General features: G+C 48.0%; 1 pseudogene; it reads left to right on the top strand.

Moving 5' to 3' along the window:
* The first annotated feature begins 18,336 nt into the window (after positions 1-18,336).
* On the top strand, positions 18,337-19,174 carry LOC105713403 (small ribosomal subunit protein uS2-like; annotated as a pseudogene).
* Positions 19,175-19,286: the final 112 nt, after the last annotated feature.

Below are 19,286 nucleotides of genomic sequence, written 5' to 3'. Positions count from 1 at the left end.
CCATCAGCTTCTTCCTTCTCTTCTTGCTCTTCTCACTGTGCCTGAGCACCATGTGTGCACAAAACACGAGAAGGGTTCTGGCCATCCAGCAGACAGGCGGCAAACACACAGCAAAGATGATCAGGAGCCTGTCTGATTAGGCCTCGGAAGCCTAGGCTGGCTTTGATGAGCTGAGATTCTTTTTCTCCAAGCTGTGACTGCCTTTCAGATTAGGGCAAATGATTTCTAAAAGCTTCCTGCCAATTTGTGTTCAAACTTTAAAGACAGTCATAAGTGAATAAGTAAAGGCCCATTAAGAAGGTGTTAGCTGGGCACGGTGGCTATTCCTGTAATCTCAGCACTTTAGGAGGCCAAGGTGGGCAGATCATGAGGTCAGGAGATTGAGACCATCCTGGCTAACATGGTGAAACCCCGTTTCTACTAAAAATACAAAAAATTAGTTGGGCATGGTGGCACAAGCTTGTAGTCCCAGCTACTTGGGAGGCTGAGGCAGGAGAACTACTTGAACACGGGAGGCGGAGGCTGCAGTGAGCTGAGATTGTGCCACTGCACTCCAGCCTGGGTGACAGAGTGAGACTCTGTCTCAAAAAAAAAAAAAGAAGGTGTTTAATGGCTGGGCATGGTGGCTCACACCTGTAATCCCAGCACTTTAGGAGGCCAAGGCAGGCAGATCACCTGAGGTCACCAGTTTGAGACCAGCCTGGCCAACATGGTGAAACCCCATCTCTACTAAAAATACAAAAAAACTCCACAAAAGTTAGTTGGGCATGGTGGTGGACACCTGTAATCCCAGCTACTCAGGAGTCTGAGGCAGGAGAATAGCTTGAGCCCAGGAGGCAGAGGTTGCAGTGAGTTGAGATCGTGCCACTGCACTCCAGCCTAGGCAACAGAGTGAGACTGCATCTCAAAAAAAAAAAAAAAAAAAAGGTGTAAGGCACATTACAAGCGGAACTCTGGCTTTGTTTTCATGGTTTATCCCATTGGAGAGCACTCTTGGCCATTACGGTGGTAAACTGATGGTCTAATAATTTCATTAGATGACTTCCAGGGAGAAGCAGGTGTCAGTCAATTCATTATGCTCTGGGACTATTTCCAAACGTTTTCATCTTGGGACTCGCTCCTGCTTCTTTCTTTCTCTCCCTGGCTCAAACAGTGATTTCACAGGTCACGTTGGGTTAGTGAAAGGAGTGGCTGTCAAGTGGCACCACGAGGCTTGGACCCAGTTTCCATTTTTTAGGCTCTGTGCTTTATCAGTCTCACTGACCCTGCTCACCATTTGCCTGTGGGGCCTGGTCTGCTTATTTTTGGCATTCACTTTTTTTTTTTTTTAAATCATGACTAAGCATTTTGTTGGCTACTGGTAACAGAAACTCCAACACTAGCTGACTCAAGCAGAAAAGAGGTATTACTGGCTCACCATTTGGAAAACGCCAATGCTAGCATTAGCTTCAGGTGTGGCTGGATCCAGACGCTCCGATTACATCATCAGTGTTCTCTCTCTCCATCTCAGCTCTGCCTTCCTCTGTGTTGACATTCTCAGACAGACTCTCCTCTCATGATGGCAAGATGGATTCTTACAGCTCCAGGCTTATGTCCTCACAGTGTTCAGAGGGGAAGAAAGATGTTCCCCTCAGTAGTTTCAACGTGAGTCCCCCATCTTGAAGCTTATTGGGCTATTTTGGATCACATGACTAAACCTGTGCCAATCACTGGTCAGGAAGCAGGAATATGCTGATTGGTTAGACCTGGGTCATTTCAGGTGCAGAACCAGCTGCACACAGTACCAGGACTGAGGGCTGGGGAGGTGGGTCCTGGAGGGGCAGGTGGTTTCCTTAAAGAAGCAAGAGGCAGCAACCAGCCCTGTTTCGTTTCCTCTTTTCACAGGTGCTGGCCCTTTCTCTCTTTTCCTCCCTTGCCCCTTCTTTCTCTCTGTAGCCTCCCTGTGCCTGTCTCCTGCCCCCACCCCAGCACAACAGAGTCCCAGTCTGTTTTCCGCTACTAAGTGTATGATCATTTATTACGGAGCAATAGAACATGCACACACTCGGACAGTGGCCCAGGCCTCAGGGTGCGGGACACTCTACTTAGCACCTCCAGATGTGCAAGTTCTGTCTTCTCAGCCCCACTCCGGTCTTTGAGGGTGGAAATCTTCCTCCTTTATTTACCTCCTCTGTATCTCCCCACCCCTTGGTCCCAGCTACATTGTAAGGGTTCAATAAAGTGCTCATTTGAAATCGGCATAGCACTGCATCACTCAGAACTCTTCAGATGCAAGTGACAGAAAGTAACAGAAAGTCATCCCTCATCACTGGCTTCAGGCACAGCAGGATCCAGGGCTGGGTCAATGTAATCGGGATTCAGCATCTCTCATGGTGTCTATACGGACAGTAGGGCCTAGTGGTTAAGACCATGAGCTCTGGAATTGGTTGCTGGATATAATACAGGACACCCAATTAAATGCGAGCTTCAGAAAAAACAATGAATAGCTAGTTTTCAGTGCAAGAGTGTCCCAAATATTGCATAGGATGTGTTTATACCACAAAAAGTATTTATTGTTAATCTGAAATTAAAATATAACCAGATATCCTGAAGGTTTGTTAAATCTGGAACACTATTCTGGAACCAAGTGCCTGGATGTGTGTGATGGCTCTTCCTCTTCCTGTGTGATCATAGACAAGTCGCTTAACCTCTCTGAACCTCTTTTATCCCATTTAGCAATGTGAGGATTAAGAATACTATGCATCTTGGCTGGGCGTGGTGACTCATGCCTGTAATCCCAGCACTTTGGGAGGCTGAGGGGTGCAGATCACGAGGTCAGGAGTTTGAGACCAGTCTGGCCAACATGGTGAAACCCTGTCTCTACTAAAAATACAAAAATTAAGTGGGCATGGTGGTGGTGGGTGCCTGTAATCCCAGTTACTCGGAAGGCTGAGGCAGGAGAATCATTTGAACTCAGGAGGCAGAGGTTGCAGTGAGCACTGCAGCCTGGGTGACACAGAGAGACTCCATCTCAAAAAAAAAAAAAAAGAAGGAAAAAAAGAATACTGTGCATCTCACAAGGCTGTGATGCTGGTGAAATCAACGTGTTGCCAATTCTGGGCACATAGCATGTGCTCAATAAATGCTATCTGTGATTTTTTAATAAGCTCTCCTTCTTGCTTTCTTCTGCCTGGTCTTCAGTCCTTGACTTTTTGCCCAAGTTCTGAGGAAAGACCTGAAGAGGAGTCTCATTGGCCTGGCCGAGGTCATGTGACCATCTCTGAACCAATCATAGAGACCAGGGGAATGGGAGGTTCTGATTGGCTGTACCTGAATCATGTGACTGTGGGGTGGCCGTGGTGGGGTCAGCCCAACCGGAAACACGTGACCTGAGTGCGGGGGCTTGGTTGTGCCTCAGGGGAAGATCAGGGCTCGAGGATGACGGGGGCGAGGATGGATCTCAGGCAAGACACAAACACCTCCACCTAATAGCAGCCATGGGGCTTTTGTGAAGAGGCCGAGTTCCAGGTGAGGAAGAAGTGCCGTGGCTGAGTTTTGCGCTTAGGTCTGCCTCATTCTCTGCCTGACTATGGATGGCTTACCAGGGCTCCCCAAGCCCCGGGCGCTCGGAACTGCGCCACACAGCAGGAGGTGAGCAGCGGGCGAGCCAGCATTACTGTCTGACCTCTGCCTCCTGTCAGATCAGCGATGGCATTAGAGTCTCTTAGGAGCGCAAACCCTATTGTGAACTGCAGGCATCTCAGGGACCTAGGTGGTGCACTCTTTATGAGAAGCTAATGCCTGATGAGTGGAATAGTTTCAACCTGAATCAGTCAGCTCCCCCCGTGGAAAAACTGTCTTCCACGAAACAGGTCCCTGGTGCCAGAAAGGCTGGGGACCTTTGCCTCAGGCAATGAGTCCCCCATTGATGGTGGTTGCATGCAAATCTGTAAGACAGACCTTGTTTTGGGCGGTCGGAGAATTAAAGAATTACCTGGCTCTGGCCTGGAAGAGTTCCCAATCAGAATTAAAAAAAAAAAAAAAAAAAAAAAGTCCCCGGGCGCGGTGGCTCACGCCTGTAATCCCAGCACTTTGGGAGGCCGAGGTGGGTGGATCATGAGGTCAAGAGATCGAGACCATCCTGGTCAACATGGTGAAACCCCGTCTCTACTAAAAATACAAAAAATTAGCTGGGCATGGTGGCGCGTGCCTGTAATCCCAGCTACTCAGGAGGCTGAGGCAGGAGAGTTGTCTGAACCCAGGAGGCGTGAGCCGAGATTGCGCCATTGCACTCCAGCCTGGGTAACAAGAGCGAAACTCTGTCTCAAAAAAAAAAAAAAAAATTTTTTTTCTGAGTCTGCGGGTTCACAAATCTATCTGATAAAATTGTTGTGCTCTTGAACTTTACAGTTACCTCAGGGGTTGTGGCAGTTAAAATGGTGGCACAATTTTTGACACTTCTTTTGGTGAGGGGCGTGTCTATATCCCTTCCCCACAAATCTGGGTGGGCTGGTGACTGGTTTGTTCTGTAAAGTATATATAGCAGAGATGACTCACGCTCAGGGACTTATAGGCTGGACCAGGAAAACCAGGTACCTCTGCCTGGTTCTTTTGGGGATGCACCGGCAGGAGCCTGCTACCATTTAAGAGGTCTCATACCCTGAGGCACCATGCTGGAAAAGCCACGTGGGGGCGCTGTGGTCCGAAGTCCCAGCAGAGCTGAGTCTTCCAGCCATCTTCACCAAGGCACCAGGCATATGAATGGAGCCATCTTTCAGCCTTAGGATCAGCCATCTGCCAGCTGAATATCATTGCGTAATCTCAGTTGACACCACGTGGAACAGAAGAATCACCTATTCGAGCCCTGACTGAATTCCTGATCCGTGGAATCTGTGAAATATAAGATCACTTTTGCTGTATGCTACTCAATTTTGGGATAGTTATACAGCAATTGTAATTGGAACAGAGATTTGGTGATGTAAATCCAAGAAGAAGGTCCGGTACAGCCACAGGGAAGCTGGGGACAGCAGGAGACTGCTCTATCTAAAGGCTGTGGCCATTAATGGTAGGCACGAGTGTGAGAGGACTGGCCCTGCATCCAAGTCTGCATTCAAGTCCTGGCTCAGCCAGCTGGGTCATACTGGGCAAGTTTCTCGACCACTCAGGGCCTCACTTCTTCCATCTGTAAAATGGCACTAACCATGAAAGGCAAACTTAGCAACAAGGGACAGACATCTCAAACCGTGGCCAAGGTTTCAAATCCAGCCCTCAGCTGTATCTTGCTTGCTTTTCACAATCACTGTTTATTTGGATCCAATGCCAATTTAGAAATTGGGAGATTTCACAGCTTCTCTTGGAATGAAAGGAAAGATCAGGCAAGGCTGCGCCCATATTCCTTGGGTCACTGATTGCCAGGTCACAGTGGCTAACATGGAATGACCACCAGCATGGGCTGGGCCCTGTTTTGATGATGCATTGATTCATCAGCCCTCGGACAGCCCTTCGGGGGCCGCGTCATCATCATCCCCAGGCTCTGCCAGAAGCACCTTCCTAGATCAATGATTAGCTCTAGAGAGCGATGAGGCCGCCCCAGTGGGCACCAGGGTGGGGAGGTGATGGTGAAAACATGTCCCCCTTACCCCTGCTGTGGTGAGACACACTCCTGCCCAAATTTAGGCACGACCCTGGGGAAAGAAGGGAAGTCTCACCCGTGGCAGATTCACTTCGCATCCCTAGGAGAGTGGGAGTTCATAAAAAATTTACTTTTGTTCATAGAAAATAGCCCTGCTTCTTGCTCACTCCTTTTGCAAACCCTCAGTGAGCTCTTAGGCTGTCCTGAGCACATAAAGCATCAACTCATTTAACCCTCACAAGTATCCCACAAAGAAGATGCTTTTATGATCTCTGTTTTTATAGGATGGAAACTGAGGCACAGAGAGGCTGACCCACCCAGCATCAGACAGCCAGCAGTAGTGGATTTGTGGCTGGAGCCTGGGCAGTCTGGCTGCAGACTTCATGAGCTGTGTGCTGTGCCACCCGTCTTCGTCAATGGCCCATTTCTCGGAAAAATGTCCTGGGAGAGCGGAGACGGTGCCCTCCTATGGCCCATCAGAGGCCCCAGGTAGGATGGAAACCTTGAGTGGCCTGGGGCAGGGGTCCCTGGTCTACAGGCAAGGAGTGCTTAAGGACTGCTGGTGGGAACTGGCTGCTGAAAGAAGGCATTTGCAGAGGGAGGTGGTGGGCGCTCATGCCTCAGCCAGGTTGTGGGGCAGGGAACTGCATCAAGCAGACTGTGGCGCCTGCAGTTTTGGTAATGACTCCTGGGTCCCCTCTGTGCCTGTTGCTAAGGTTTTTTGTCAGCCTGGGCTGTCTGGGGATATGGCTCTTACTGTGTGGTCTAAAGGATATGGCTCTTACTGTGTGGTCTGCCGAGCTGTCCGTTTGCAACAGGGCCTGAGACCACTGGCTTCAGGTGCTGGAGACACAGTTGTGTGGGCTTTGGGCTGGGTTCTGTTGAGCCGTTAGGGCTTAGCCACTTGGTGCCAATAATAGCTAACATTGCTATAGCACATACCGTATGCTGGGTGCTGTTCCAGGGCCACAGTCCTATCAACCTGGGAGATGGGTGTCATCATGATCACTATTTTGAAGATAGAGAATAAGGCCCAAGTTCAAGGAACTGCCCAAGGTCACATGGGCTAGGGCCAGCCCTTTTGGAAACAGCTCCCAAGAAGGATAGAGAGACTCCTTCTTTTGATAACACTGTTTCTCATGGTCCTTTCTTTGGGTACCTCCTGAATATCTAGATTGATTTAAAAAAAATCATACCCCAGTGAAGAAGATCAATTACATGTACGTTTTCCAAGTCGCTTTGACGTTGTTACAAACTCTCATATGCTTGAGCCTCTAATTAGATTTGGAGTGAGAATCATTTCATGTGTCATGAAATTTTAAAAGACAACGTTCCATGAATGGTACTTCCCATTATTCCAGCTTGATTGAAATTGTGGGTTTCTAAAAAGATGCTATTTATACTCTTAAGACAATGGAGCTTTCAAAAGGATTCCGACTGTTAAGTCTTCTTATGTGATTTCTAGGGAAGTGGAAATTTTCAAATTTTCATAATGAATGTGTCTTTGTGGCTTTCCTTCTTTTCATTCTTTAAATAATCTGACTAGACAGCATTTTTCTCTCCCTTGATGGGAACCTCAGGTTCTTGCCAAAGTATGTATCACATAATTGCTTTCATGTTCAGACGCGGCAAGAGTGCGTTGTAAATGACCGCGACACAGATGTGACAATTCTATTAGGCCTGGGTTCTTGCATGGTTGACCTTGCAAATTGAATTCAGGGAGGGCAGTGCTTCCGTCTGGCTGCTAGATTTCTTGTTCCCAGTTTGGGGAGAGGCCTGGGGAGGTGTGGGCTGGGATTTCTGTGCCCAGGCAGCCACCTGGCTTGTCCTGTGTCGCCTCCCTCCTTTCCATCTTGCTGTCTTCCTCAGCTCTCTAAATGCAAGGCAGCAGCCCATGATGGATGGGCTCCTGCCCGCTGGGGTGTTATTAGCCACTCTGTCAAGGTGACAATGTCATTTTTAATGTTCCGTCTTCAGACTCGAGGTTTATTTTTAGGTTGAGAGCCAGCCTTGCCAGAGATAGAACCACTAAAACTTTAGGGCATGGTTCTTGACCCTGGCTGCCGGGGAGCCTGCAACAATACCGATTCCCATGAGGGAAGCTTCTGGGGTGCGGGAAATGTTAGATGTCTGTCCACGTGGTGCTTACTTGAGTTTATATATGCGTACCGAAAAGTTGGGCTTTGGTGAGGATGCGGAGAAACTGGAACCCTGGTGCGTTGCTGGTGGGAATGTACATTGGTTCAGCTGCTGTCGAAACACACTGGTGGTTCCTCAAAAAGTTAAACCTATAATTACCCTATGAGCCAGGAATTGCACTCCTAGGTATATGCCTGAAAGAACTGAAAGCAAGGACACAAACAGATGTTTGTACGCTAACGTTTGTAGCAGCGTTATTCACGATCACCAATGCTTGGGAAACCACCCCAGCATTCGTCACTGAGTGACGAATGGATAAACAAAATGTGTCCATCCCTACAATAGAATATTATTCAGCCATAAAAAGGATTGAAGTTGTGACACACACTGCAACGTACAGGAACCTTGAACACATTATCGTAAGTGACAGACACCAGTCACAAGATGGTAAATACCGTATGATTCCACTTACGTGAAATACCTAGAATAGTCAAATTCACAGGGACAGAAAGTAGACCAGAGCTTATTCAGGGATGGGGAGAGAGAAGAAATGGAGAGTGCGTGTTTAATGGGTACATGGTTTTTCTTTGCAATGGGGAAAGGTTCTAGAAATGGATGGTGGTGACTTTTGCATGACACTGTGAATGTACTTAATGCCACTGAACCGTACACTTAAATACGGGTAAAGTGGCAAGTTTTGTGTTACGTATATTTTACCATAATAAAAATATTTGAGATGTACAGTTAAGATTTTTGCTGTGGACTATAAACATACATTACACTTGAATTGTAAAATACTGATTTCCAGGACCTACTTCTAGGGATTCTGATTTGTTTTTTTTTTAGATGGAGTCTCACTCTGTTGCTCAGACTGGAGTGTAGTGGTGCGATCTTGGCTCACTGCAACCTCCTGGGTTCAACCGACTCTTGTGCCTCAGCCTCCTGAGTAGCTGGGATTATAGGTGTGCTCCACCATGCTGGCTAATTTTTGTATTTTTAGTACAGATGGGGTTTCACTATGTTGGCCAGGCTTGTCTTGAACTCCTGACTTCAGGTGATGATTTTAATAGTTTGGAGAAAAGTCTGATCATCAGTATCTTCAAAAACTTATCATGAGGAACTTATAGTTGAGGAAAAGGGGCAAAACCTAGGCATGATAACCCCTCAAGAATAAGAATTGTGGAATCAAGGCTAGGCCACGTGTTCTCTGAGGGCCAATGAGTTGTGCATGGAACGGACGTGTCATTTCTAGGCCATAGCACTTAATTGCTGATGTAAAAGTCTCCAAAGCTCTCTTTTCCCTTTGGTCATGTTTGGCATGGGGGCTGCCCTGTCCCCTGGTCCCTAGTGATACAGGTTCTGACACTGGGCCTGGAATGATGAATAGGATTGAAGGAGGACAGGAATTGAATGATCCTATGTAACCTCATAAGTGGGGCAACAGTATCAGGGAAACTCATACATGCAGAAAGCTTTGTGAGTTTCTTGGCCTCTTCCTCATGGTCACAAGATGGCTGCTGCAGCTCTGGCACCACATCCTCACATACTTAAAGCAGTGAGGCAGCCAGTGCAGGGAGAAGTCCCTTGAAGCCCATTCTTATTTTACTAGAGAAAAAGTTCTCCCCAGAAAGATCCTCAGCAGCCTTCTCCTCCAATTCATTGGCTAGAACTGTGTCTCATGGCCACTCCTAGCTCTAGAGGAAACTAGGAAGCAGGTATCTGTATTCCTTTCCTTTTTGTGTTTTGACGTAATTTCAAATTAAAGAAAAGTTTCAAGAATAACGCAAACAATTCTAGATACTCTTCACTCAAACTGCCCAAATGTTGGCATCATGTGACATTTGCTTAATCCTTTTCTCTCTCCCTACACACACACACATGCATACATACACATGTCTGTGGATTTTTTTCTGAACGGTTTGAGTCAGCTGCAGACACAATGTCCCTTTGTCCCTAAATACTCCATTGTGAATTCTTAAAAACAAGGATTGTCTTTTACATAGCCAAAGCACAATGATCAAGAAATTAACATGGAAGCTACTATCATCTAATCTACTGACCTTTTTCAGATCCTGCCTGTTGTCTTAATAATGTCCTTCATGGCAGAATAAAAGCCTAGATCACACATTGCGCGCTATTGAAACATCTCCTTATTCTTCGTGAATCAGAAGAACTTCCTGGGACTTTCTTTGCCTCACTTGACTTTGATGTTTTAGAGAGGACAGGCCAGTGACTTGCAGCGTGCTCCTCACATTGGGTTGTCTGATGGCTCCTGATGTTTGGATTCAGTTAGGAACTTTCGGCGGGACGCGTGGAGGTGGTGCTGACGCTGATGGCTCCTGATGTTTGGATTCAGTTAGGAACTTTCGGCGGGACGCGTGGAGGTGGTGCTGATGCCTTCTTGGTAGGTCGTGTCAGAGGCCAGTGCTCATTAGTCCCATTATTGGGCCTGTTAACTTTGGGTGCTTGGGTAGGGTGGGGCTGCCAGACTTCTCCACTGTGAAGTTACTATTTAGGTATTGAATTTTTCACCTTGATCATGGGAATGGCTGTTGGGTTGCCAACTAGAGTCCGCTACACTCTTGCTGATCTGAGTGTGTGACCTGTGGTTCCTCCATTATCGTACATCTTGAGTGGCAGGGAAGGAGGTCTTCAGGAAGCAGCAGATTTGATATTCTCGTTTTAGCGACACTTTCTAAGAACCTCTGGGTGACAGGCTTCCAGACAAGGCCCCACAGAATATAGACAGTAATGGATGGCATTGCCTACCCTCAGTGAACTTCCTGCCCAATAAGAGGGAAGGAACAAGTATTTCTTGTTCACCTACTACCCGCCAAGCCTAGAGTTAGCCACTCACATCCACTGTCTCCTTCAAATTAGTGTATCGGCTCTGGGAGGCCAGTCACCTGGATGATGACTGGGGGGCTTCGTTCCTTTCAAACCAGAGGAACCTCTCCCAGTTTTCTCCAGCTCCTGGGTCTGCCTCACCTGATCTCACTTGAGTACAGTTTTTTTTTTTTTTTTTTTTTAAGAATCTGAAATATTTTTTATATCAAGTGTTTCAAGGACCTAATTATGAACTTCATTATAATTGTTCATTAGTTATATTTTGTTCAATGACTTTAACAAGTTGCCAAATGGAACTTAAAGCTGGCAATTATCGTTATGTAATTGTAATGAGACACTCAGATGGGTTATAGAACACTGTCTTTGCTGGCATATTTTTCCTTCAGAGGAAACCAAAGCAAAGGCAGTGGCTGGGCCCAGTTCTGCTCACCAGCTCCGCCCCAGCTATGCGGCGTGGGAAGAAGCCTTCTTTGGTGTACAAAGGTCAAGTTTGGGAAAACAAAAACATCTAAGTGTGGTACTCAAAATATTTTAGATGATGAGTATTCTAGCCAATAATATTATTTCATTAATATATATATAAGTTTAAATATAAATTTATCAGACCTTGCTGTGATGGCCGCTGTCAGATTCATGTCAGGGGCTGAAGGCTTTTCTTTCCAGTTCTGCTTCCTCCACCTTTTTTCTTTTTCTTTTTTTTTTTTTGAGACGGAGTTTCACTCGTTACCCAGGCTGGAGTGCAGTGGTGCGATCTTAGCTCACTGCAACCTCTGCCTCCCGGGTTCAAGCGATTCTCCTGCCTCAGCCTCCCAAGTAGCTGGGACTACAGGCACGTGCCACCATGCTCGGCTAATTTTTTGTGATTTTAGTAGAGACGGGGTTTTACTGTATTAGCCAGGCTGGTCTCGATCTCCTGACCTTGTGATCTGCCTGCCTTGGCCTCCCAAAGTGCTGGGATTACAGGCATGCGCCACCATGCCTGACCTCGCTTCCTCCACCTTTTGTCTTTCACAGGAATCACTCTCAATATCCCTTGTCCTCCTAGCCTCCTCTCAGGGCCTGCTTCTCAGCAACCCAAGAACACCCGAGGGGCATTTTCCAAGAAGCCAGCCTTCTCGGTGCCAAGGGATCCAGCAAAACTCCCAGGCCTGACTCTCATTGGTGGAAATTTGGATACCTGGCTCGTCCCAAACCCTCCTTGTGAATCTGATTGGCTAGGCTTGGGTCATGTGACCACTCATGGTTGGGAGCATCCCTTTCCAACAACACCCCTTTGTAGTTGACCAGAGGAGAGCTGCCTCCTCTTCTCAGCAGGGAAGGGAATGGTTGCTGTGCAGGCAGAATCCGTGGCTCCACCTTGCAGGCTGTCAGTGCAGAAGGCCTGGCCCTTGGCCAGCTTGTCACATCACCTGTTTTGGCACTCATTGTCCACGTCTATAAAATGGGGACACATGGCAAATGGATTCCTGCCCTGGTTCTTCATGGGGCCTTTGTGAGCAGCCTGGGAACAGCCTGCGGAGGTATGGCTCTGAGAGGGGACTCTGTCACAGTGCTCTTCCTGCTCTGGGCCTGACCAGGCTCAGGGAGGGACTTGCTGACTGTCCTAGCCATGGCCCTGTGTGTGTGTGTTCAGGGTGGTAGGGATGGGGATGGGGGGAGGTGAGAGGGAAAGGGGTTCACCTCCTTGCACTAGAACCTTCTGCCCTGCTCCAAATGCCCCCCTTCAAGGCCGGCTTCAAGTGAGGGAGACAGAAGGGTGTGCTTCACAGATGCTCGTCTGGAAGCCTTGGTGAGGGCCCCAAATGGGATTTAGTGACACCCTTCTGTTGTCTTAGGTCACCTGCCAGAAATGGCAAGCTGAGGACAGAGCAGGTGAAGCTGTTGAAACAAATGTGAATAATTAGGACTGTTGGCTCCTGACCTAATCCCTACCTCGAGGGTAGTAAGCGGTGGGGCCTTTGGGAGGTGATGAGGCCATGAGGGCCCCAGTGTCGTGACTGGGATTAGTGCCTCATCAAGGAGGCCCGAGGGAGCTTGTTTACCCTTCCCCGAAGTGAAGGTGCTGCGAGAAGGGGCCACTGTGGTGCAGAGGGGGCCTCGTGGCGTCTGCTGCACGGCGACCGGGACTGCCCGGCCTCCAGAACTCTGAGCAGTACATTTCTGACACTTATAAATGACCCACTATGGCATTTTGCTGTGGCATCCTGAAGAGACTAACACATCTCCCGAGGGAGACTTCCTTTAAATTTTAATTTTTTTTTTTTTTTTTTTTAAAACAACATTTTAAAATTCAGTTTCTGAATAGTATTTCATTGTATGAATCTTGTGTAATTTGTGCCTCTGCCTTATTAATGGACATTTGGGTTATTCCTCTTTCTCGTTCACCTTTGACCCCTTAGTAGGAGGGCCCCACCTTCCTTTGTAAGGCTGGGCGTGGCGCTTGGGAGGGAGGGAGCACAGCTGTGGCTTTATCTGAGAACTTCGCCCCAGGGTGTCCTGACATATCCCATCTCTCCTTGTCATGGGGTGTCCCGGACGCTGTCTGTCTCTCTTACAGTCCCTGCTTCTCAGCTGCTCTCCTTACACCTCTCTCTAGCTCACTCTCCATCTCTTTGTCTTTTTCTCTCTCTCTCTCCCTCTGTCTCTCTGCCTCTGTGTTTCTTTCTCACTCTTCTCTGTCTGTGTGTCTCTCGCTCTCGCCTCTTTTATTTCCGTTTCCTGTATGTCTCTGTTTTTCTGTCGCTGTCTCTATTTCTCACCATCTCTTTGTCTTTTTCTCTCTTCCCCTCTTTATGTCTCTCCCTTTCTTTCCCTGTTTCTCTATTTCTCTCTCTGTGTCTATTTCTATTTCTCTCTGTCTCTCTCTTTCTGTCCATCTCTCTATTTCTCTCTGCCTCTCTCTTTCTGTCCGTCTTGCTTTGTCTGTCTCTGTCTCTGTCTCTCCCTCCCTCCCTCCCTCTCCTCTGATCTCTGCTCACAACTCTCCTAACAGCATCCATCTGTGCCCCATGCTGTTCGTGTGAGCCTCTTCCAGATGGTAGGACGGATTTGAGTTGATAGCTCGGTGTGCTAATGACACAGAGCTAATTCTTAATAATGATGAAATGTGATGAAAAAAACCCCTCATCTGGGTCAGCTCAGTACCTGTTTATAATGGTGCTATCTGCAGCAGTCCTGGCCGCTGTCACCTGAACAGATGTGATTGTACTAGAGCTGGGTAGATCTGCAGCCTCGTTCCCCTTCTGGTGTGGCTTCAGAGTTTGAAAAGTCAGGGTTATTCGAATCCAGGGCTGGTGAGTTGCAAGGACCAGAATCCCTTCCACAGAAGCTCAAGTCACAAGGGAACTTATTGTAAGCGCTATCGCCACAGATCTGAGTTCACAGACTCAGGTGTGCATCAAATGGGACCCATCAGTTGGGATACCTGGGTGTCAGTAATAGAGATGGACTCTAACTGACTCAAGTGGAAAAGGAATTTATTGAAACAACACCTGGAGAGCTCACAGAGTTGTTGAGAAACTGCAAAAATAGACTCCAAAGAGGACATGCAGATGAAGGCAAGCATGCAGCGGAATTAGCCTGACGGGGCCGTCGCTACCACTGCTGCCGGGCAGAGGGCGTCAGAGCCAGAGAACATCGGAGCCGATCCTTACCGCCCTGCTGCCCGTGGGTACTGGACATTGTTGCTGCCACCAGAATAGCTTCTCCCTGTCTCTGCTTCTTCAGATCAATTGCTCCAAATTCCAAGCCTGGTTGGCCAAGCCCCGTCACAAGTGAATACCCTCACTGAAAGGGTGACAAGGCGTTAAGTGTGTGGACGCCGGAGACAGACTGGGTTTGAATCCCGGCTCTGCGTATCTGTGTGAGCTTGGACACCATGCTTGCCTCGGCTTGCTCATCTACAAAATGGGGTTAGTGTAGTCATGGCTACCTCTGTGTGGGGAGGGGGTTGTGTGAACTAAATGTCAGAATGTATGTGGAAGCATGTAGAAGAGGTGACTGAGTAAGCATTTTAAGTTTTAGGTATTACCATTATTATTATTATTATTTTGAGATGAAATCTCACTCTGTTTCCAGGCTGGAGTGCAGTGGTGTGATCTCAGCTCACTGTAACCTCTGCCTCCCAGGTTCAAGAGATTCTCCTGCCTCGGCCTCCCAAGTAACTGCGATTACTGGTGCCCACCACCATGCCCAGCTAATTTTTGTATTTTTAGTAGAGACGGGCTTTCATCATGTTGGCCAGGATGATCTCGATCTCTTGACCTTGTGATCCACCTGCCTCAGCCTCCTAAAGTGCTGGGATTACAGGCGTGAGCCACCATGCCCAACCTACTATTATTACTTTAAAATTATTTGGCATTTATTGTGTGAGGCAGCTGCTGTTTCTCATGAAGACTCAGACAGTGGGGGATTCTCCAAATGTACAGAGGGGGATACACAAGACAGGTGTCTACCACAGCAATTCCTGTTCCTTTTTCTACCACTCAGATTTATTTCTATTTTGAGCCCTGATTCCTCTATGGTTTCTAAAAAATCCCAGTCAATCTGGAGCCCTATACCTGTTCTCTACCGTTTTTTTTTTTAAATTTAAATTGGAACCTTTTGAAGCAGAGTGTGCACTCTCCGGTTCACTGCATCTAACCCACTCCCTAGTGCCCTACACCCGCCTCGTTTCACTCACATACGGTACTTAGCCTGATTCCCATGGACATTTCACTTGGTGACTCCAGAACCTAAGAGCAAGGGTCTTTGAAAAACAAAACGATGAAACTAAAAGGCTTTTGTATTTGCTTTCATGAAAGCCACATCCCTGCCCTGAGCCAATAATCACAGATCTATTATCTGCTAGACAGAGGGAAGGAATACAAAGCCCACACGATGCTACCCAGCCTCATGAGGATATCGGGGTCTCCCACAGGGCGCCAGAGCAGGACACACAGCTTGACCTCGTGGGAACCTGCTGTCTCTTTGCGGCTTTCTCTGGGGCTGCTGGTTTCTTGCCTCTGCTGCCGTTTGTGCCTCTGATTCTTTTCCTTCTCCTTGAAGTTAACTCTATGGGCCTGAACCCGTTGCTCCACTCTCTTTGTTGTGGAATGAGGAAGCAATACTCTAGTAGGCTTCTCGTCTATCTCAGTCCCAGGGACCTTGGGACAGTTTTTCTGTCCTGCAGTCCTTTATGGCGGGTGTGCTTGTGCTGCGTCTGGAGGTTGGGCACTGCCTCTTGGCTTCTGCTGTTGGGCGCTCATATCAATGGTGGCCACACCCCCAACTCATCATACCTGGTCTGCAAAGGAGAAAGCCACGGACCGTCTAAGGATGCAGGTGTTCCCCCGATGAATGTATTTCTCAACACCTAAGTAAAGAAAGCATTTTTGGGGGTCTCCTGGGGGATGTAGCTGGTGGACGGGTGTGCAGCTTGCCATGGTAAATCCTTTCAACGTTCCAGTCTCCCTACACCTTTGGATTCCCGCCTCCATAGCATGCCAGGGCAGCTCTGGCATCTCTGCTCACTAAACTTAGGCCACTGTGGAGTCCTGGTTCCAGCCACCAGCCAAATACGCTTTGAGAGCCACCTCCAGTTAAGCAAACTAACACATGATATCCAAAAATCTTAGTGCACCGAGGTCAGTGAGTTTAGTCTACTGTAGAGTCATGTTCTTCTGCCTGCCATGGTCTGATGCTCCGACACACTCCTTATGTTTCCACCAATATACATTGGCAAAATATTGAGTTCTCTTGGTGTAAAAGCTATCCACTCTAGGCCATAGTGGGTACTAAAAACCTAAGATCCGGCCAGGCACAGTGGCTCACACCTGTAATCTCAGCACTTTGGGAGGTCAAAGCAGGCAGATCATGAGGTCAGGAGTTTGAGACCAGCCTGGCCAAGGTGGTGAAACCCTTTCTCTACTAAAAATACAAAAATTAGCCAGGCGTGGTGGCACACACCTGTAGTTCCAGCTATTTGGGAGAATGACGCAGAAGAATTGTTCAAACCTGCGAGGTTGCAATGGGCTGAGATCAGCACTCCAGCCTGGGTGACAGAGTGAGACTCTGTCTCAAAAAACAAACAAACAAACAAAAAAACACTAAGATCCTAGTTATGAGTCTGGTGCCAACAGGTAGAAGTTGTGGTGGGTCTGAAGGAGAATGGCTGTCTCCTCATGCGAGATTGTCATACAGTTTTCAAGAAAAGGACAACTAGTCTCCTTGGACACAAGAGAGCAATCTCCTTCCTGAGGCAAAAGAGGCTCAGAGTGACTTGCGGATTCAAGATTCTCAGTTTCATCTGAGTCCCACCAGATGTCCCCATTCTAAGCTTCAGCATCCTTTTCAATGTCCTGCCTTTCATATGAGAAACGTGGTGAGGCTGTGAGTAATTCTGTACTCCTGGTGTAATTCTATAACCCACACAATTCAATTGTGGTTTTGATTTTCAGTAGCATTAGCCCTGGCTAATGTAAATAAGCCAGGCTATAATAAATAAGAATTTTCATTAAGGGCATCATGGAAGCTCTTTGGCTCTAGGACTGTGCTTTGATATGAGTCAAGGGACCTGAGATTCCATTTTATTTTCCTGTAAGTGCTCCAGTGCACACAGGAGCATCTGTCCCACACTACAGCCCTTGAGGCCGTCGTCATGGTCATCATGTCAAGTGCCTCAGCCACCTACCTTCCCAAGCATGTGCTTTGGTCAGCACGTTGTCAGAACCAACCACAGGTGATAGACTGATTCACTGTGATGGCACTGTGTGCCGTGGGTCACTGCTCTCCCATTTCACATGGTCAAAATCCCCATATGGCACCCAACTCCAAAGGCATGACCGAGCCTCCAAATCTCACTTCTGGAGGTCTGTCTGTATCTAGAACCACTACTTTCTTAACTAGTTCTATATAAGTCAGGGGCCTATCAGGAGACCCTGACTGATACCACATCGGCACCTTGAAGTGGGAAAGTCTAATATATAGAATTATTGCCGGGCATGGTCGCTCACACATATAATTCCAGCACTTTGGGAGGCCAGGGCGGGAGGATCACTTGAAGTCAGGAGTTTGAGACCAGCCTGGGTCTCTACAAAAAATAAAAAATAGTCGGGCATGGTGGTACGTGCCTGTAGTCCCAGATACTTGTCTGAGGTGGGAAGATCGCTTGAGCATAGGAGATTGAGGATGCAGTGAGCTATGATAGCACTACTGCACTCCAGTACTCCTGCCTGGGTGACAGAGCAAGACCCTGTCCAAAAAGAAAAAAAAAAAAAAAAAAAAACCACCTCAGGGCTGGGCGCAGTCTCACACCTATAATCCCAGGACTTTGGGAGGCCGAGGCAGGTGAATCACCTGAGGTCAGGAGTTTGAGACCAGCCTGGCCAGCAAGGCAAACTTCATCTCTACTTAAAATACAAAAATTAGCTGGGTGTAGTGGTACCCATCTGTGGTCCCAGCTACTGGGGAGGCTGAGACAGGAGAATCCCTTGAACCTGGGAGGCAGAGGTTGCAGCGAGCTGAGATTGCACCATTGCACTCCAGTCTGCACAACAGAGACTGTCTCAAAAAAAAGACAACAAAAAAGAATGATTAACTAGTAAAATGTGCTTAACTTACTAATGGGGTCAAAGAGGACTCTAAGGGGTCTAGAAGTATCAGGTATAAAAAGGTTACTCCTGCCTTTCTGCGCTACCCACGGAAGGGTCCATACAGTGTTGTTCTGGACTCACATCGTAACTTAAAGGGAAACTTTCACAATGTCTGGAGCCCTTGATTTCCTGCAAATGTCCTTAAGTTCCTTCCAGCAGGGACCCACTTGGCACCGACCTTGACTTCCAGATGGAACAGTACATTTGTAGAAGGAAAGTGATGGCGTCTACATCCTAAATCTGGAGAGGACCTGGGAGAAGCTGCTGCTGGCAGCTCGTGCCATTGTTGCCATTGAAAACCCTGCTGATGTCAGTGTCATATCCTCCAGGAATACTGGCCAGAGGGCTGTGCTGAAGTTTGCTGCTGCCACTGGAGCCACCCCAGTTGCTGCTGCTTCACTCCTGGAACTTTCACCAACCAGATCCAGGCAGCCTTCCGGGAGCCACGGCTGCTTGTGGTTACTGACCCCAGGGCTGAGCACCAGCCTCTCACGGAGGCGTCTTATGTTAACGTACCTACCATTGCTCTGTGTCACACAGATTCTCCTCTGCGCTATGTGGACATTGCCATCCCACGCAACAAGGGAGCTCACTCAGTGGGTTTGGCTTGGTGGATGCTGGCTTGGGAAGTTCTGCGCGTGCGTGGCACCATTTCCCATGAACACTCGTGGGAGGTCATGCCTCATCTCTACAGAGATCCTGAAGAGATGAAAAAGAAGAGCAGGCTACTGCTGAAAAGGCTGTAGCCAAGGAGGAATTTCAGGGCGAATGGACTGCTCCAGCTCCTGCGTTCTCTGCTACTCAGCCTGAGGTTGCAGGCTGGTCTGAAGGCGTGCAGGTGACCTCTGTGCCTGTTCAGCAGATCCCTACTGAAGACTGGAGCGCCCAGCCTGCCACGGAAGACTGGTCTGCAGCTCCCTCTGCTCAGGCCACTGAATGGTCTTAGCTGTTCTTGCACGGGCTCCTAAGCAATATGGACATAAGGCTGATGGAAAATAAACATCAGTTTCTTAAAAAAAAAAAAAAAGATTACTACTACCTCTAGACTGAGGAGAAAG

This window comes from Aotus nancymaae, unplaced genomic scaffold, assembly GCF_030222135.1.
Source record: "Aotus nancymaae isolate 86718 unplaced genomic scaffold, 86718_ANA_hifiasm-v0.15.2.pri h1tg000021l, whole genome shotgun sequence".
NCBI lineage: Eukaryota > Metazoa > Chordata > Mammalia > Primates > Aotidae > Aotus > Aotus nancymaae.
Note: the sequence above shows the minus strand (reverse complement) of the source record. Positions and strands in the feature narration are given on the sequence as shown.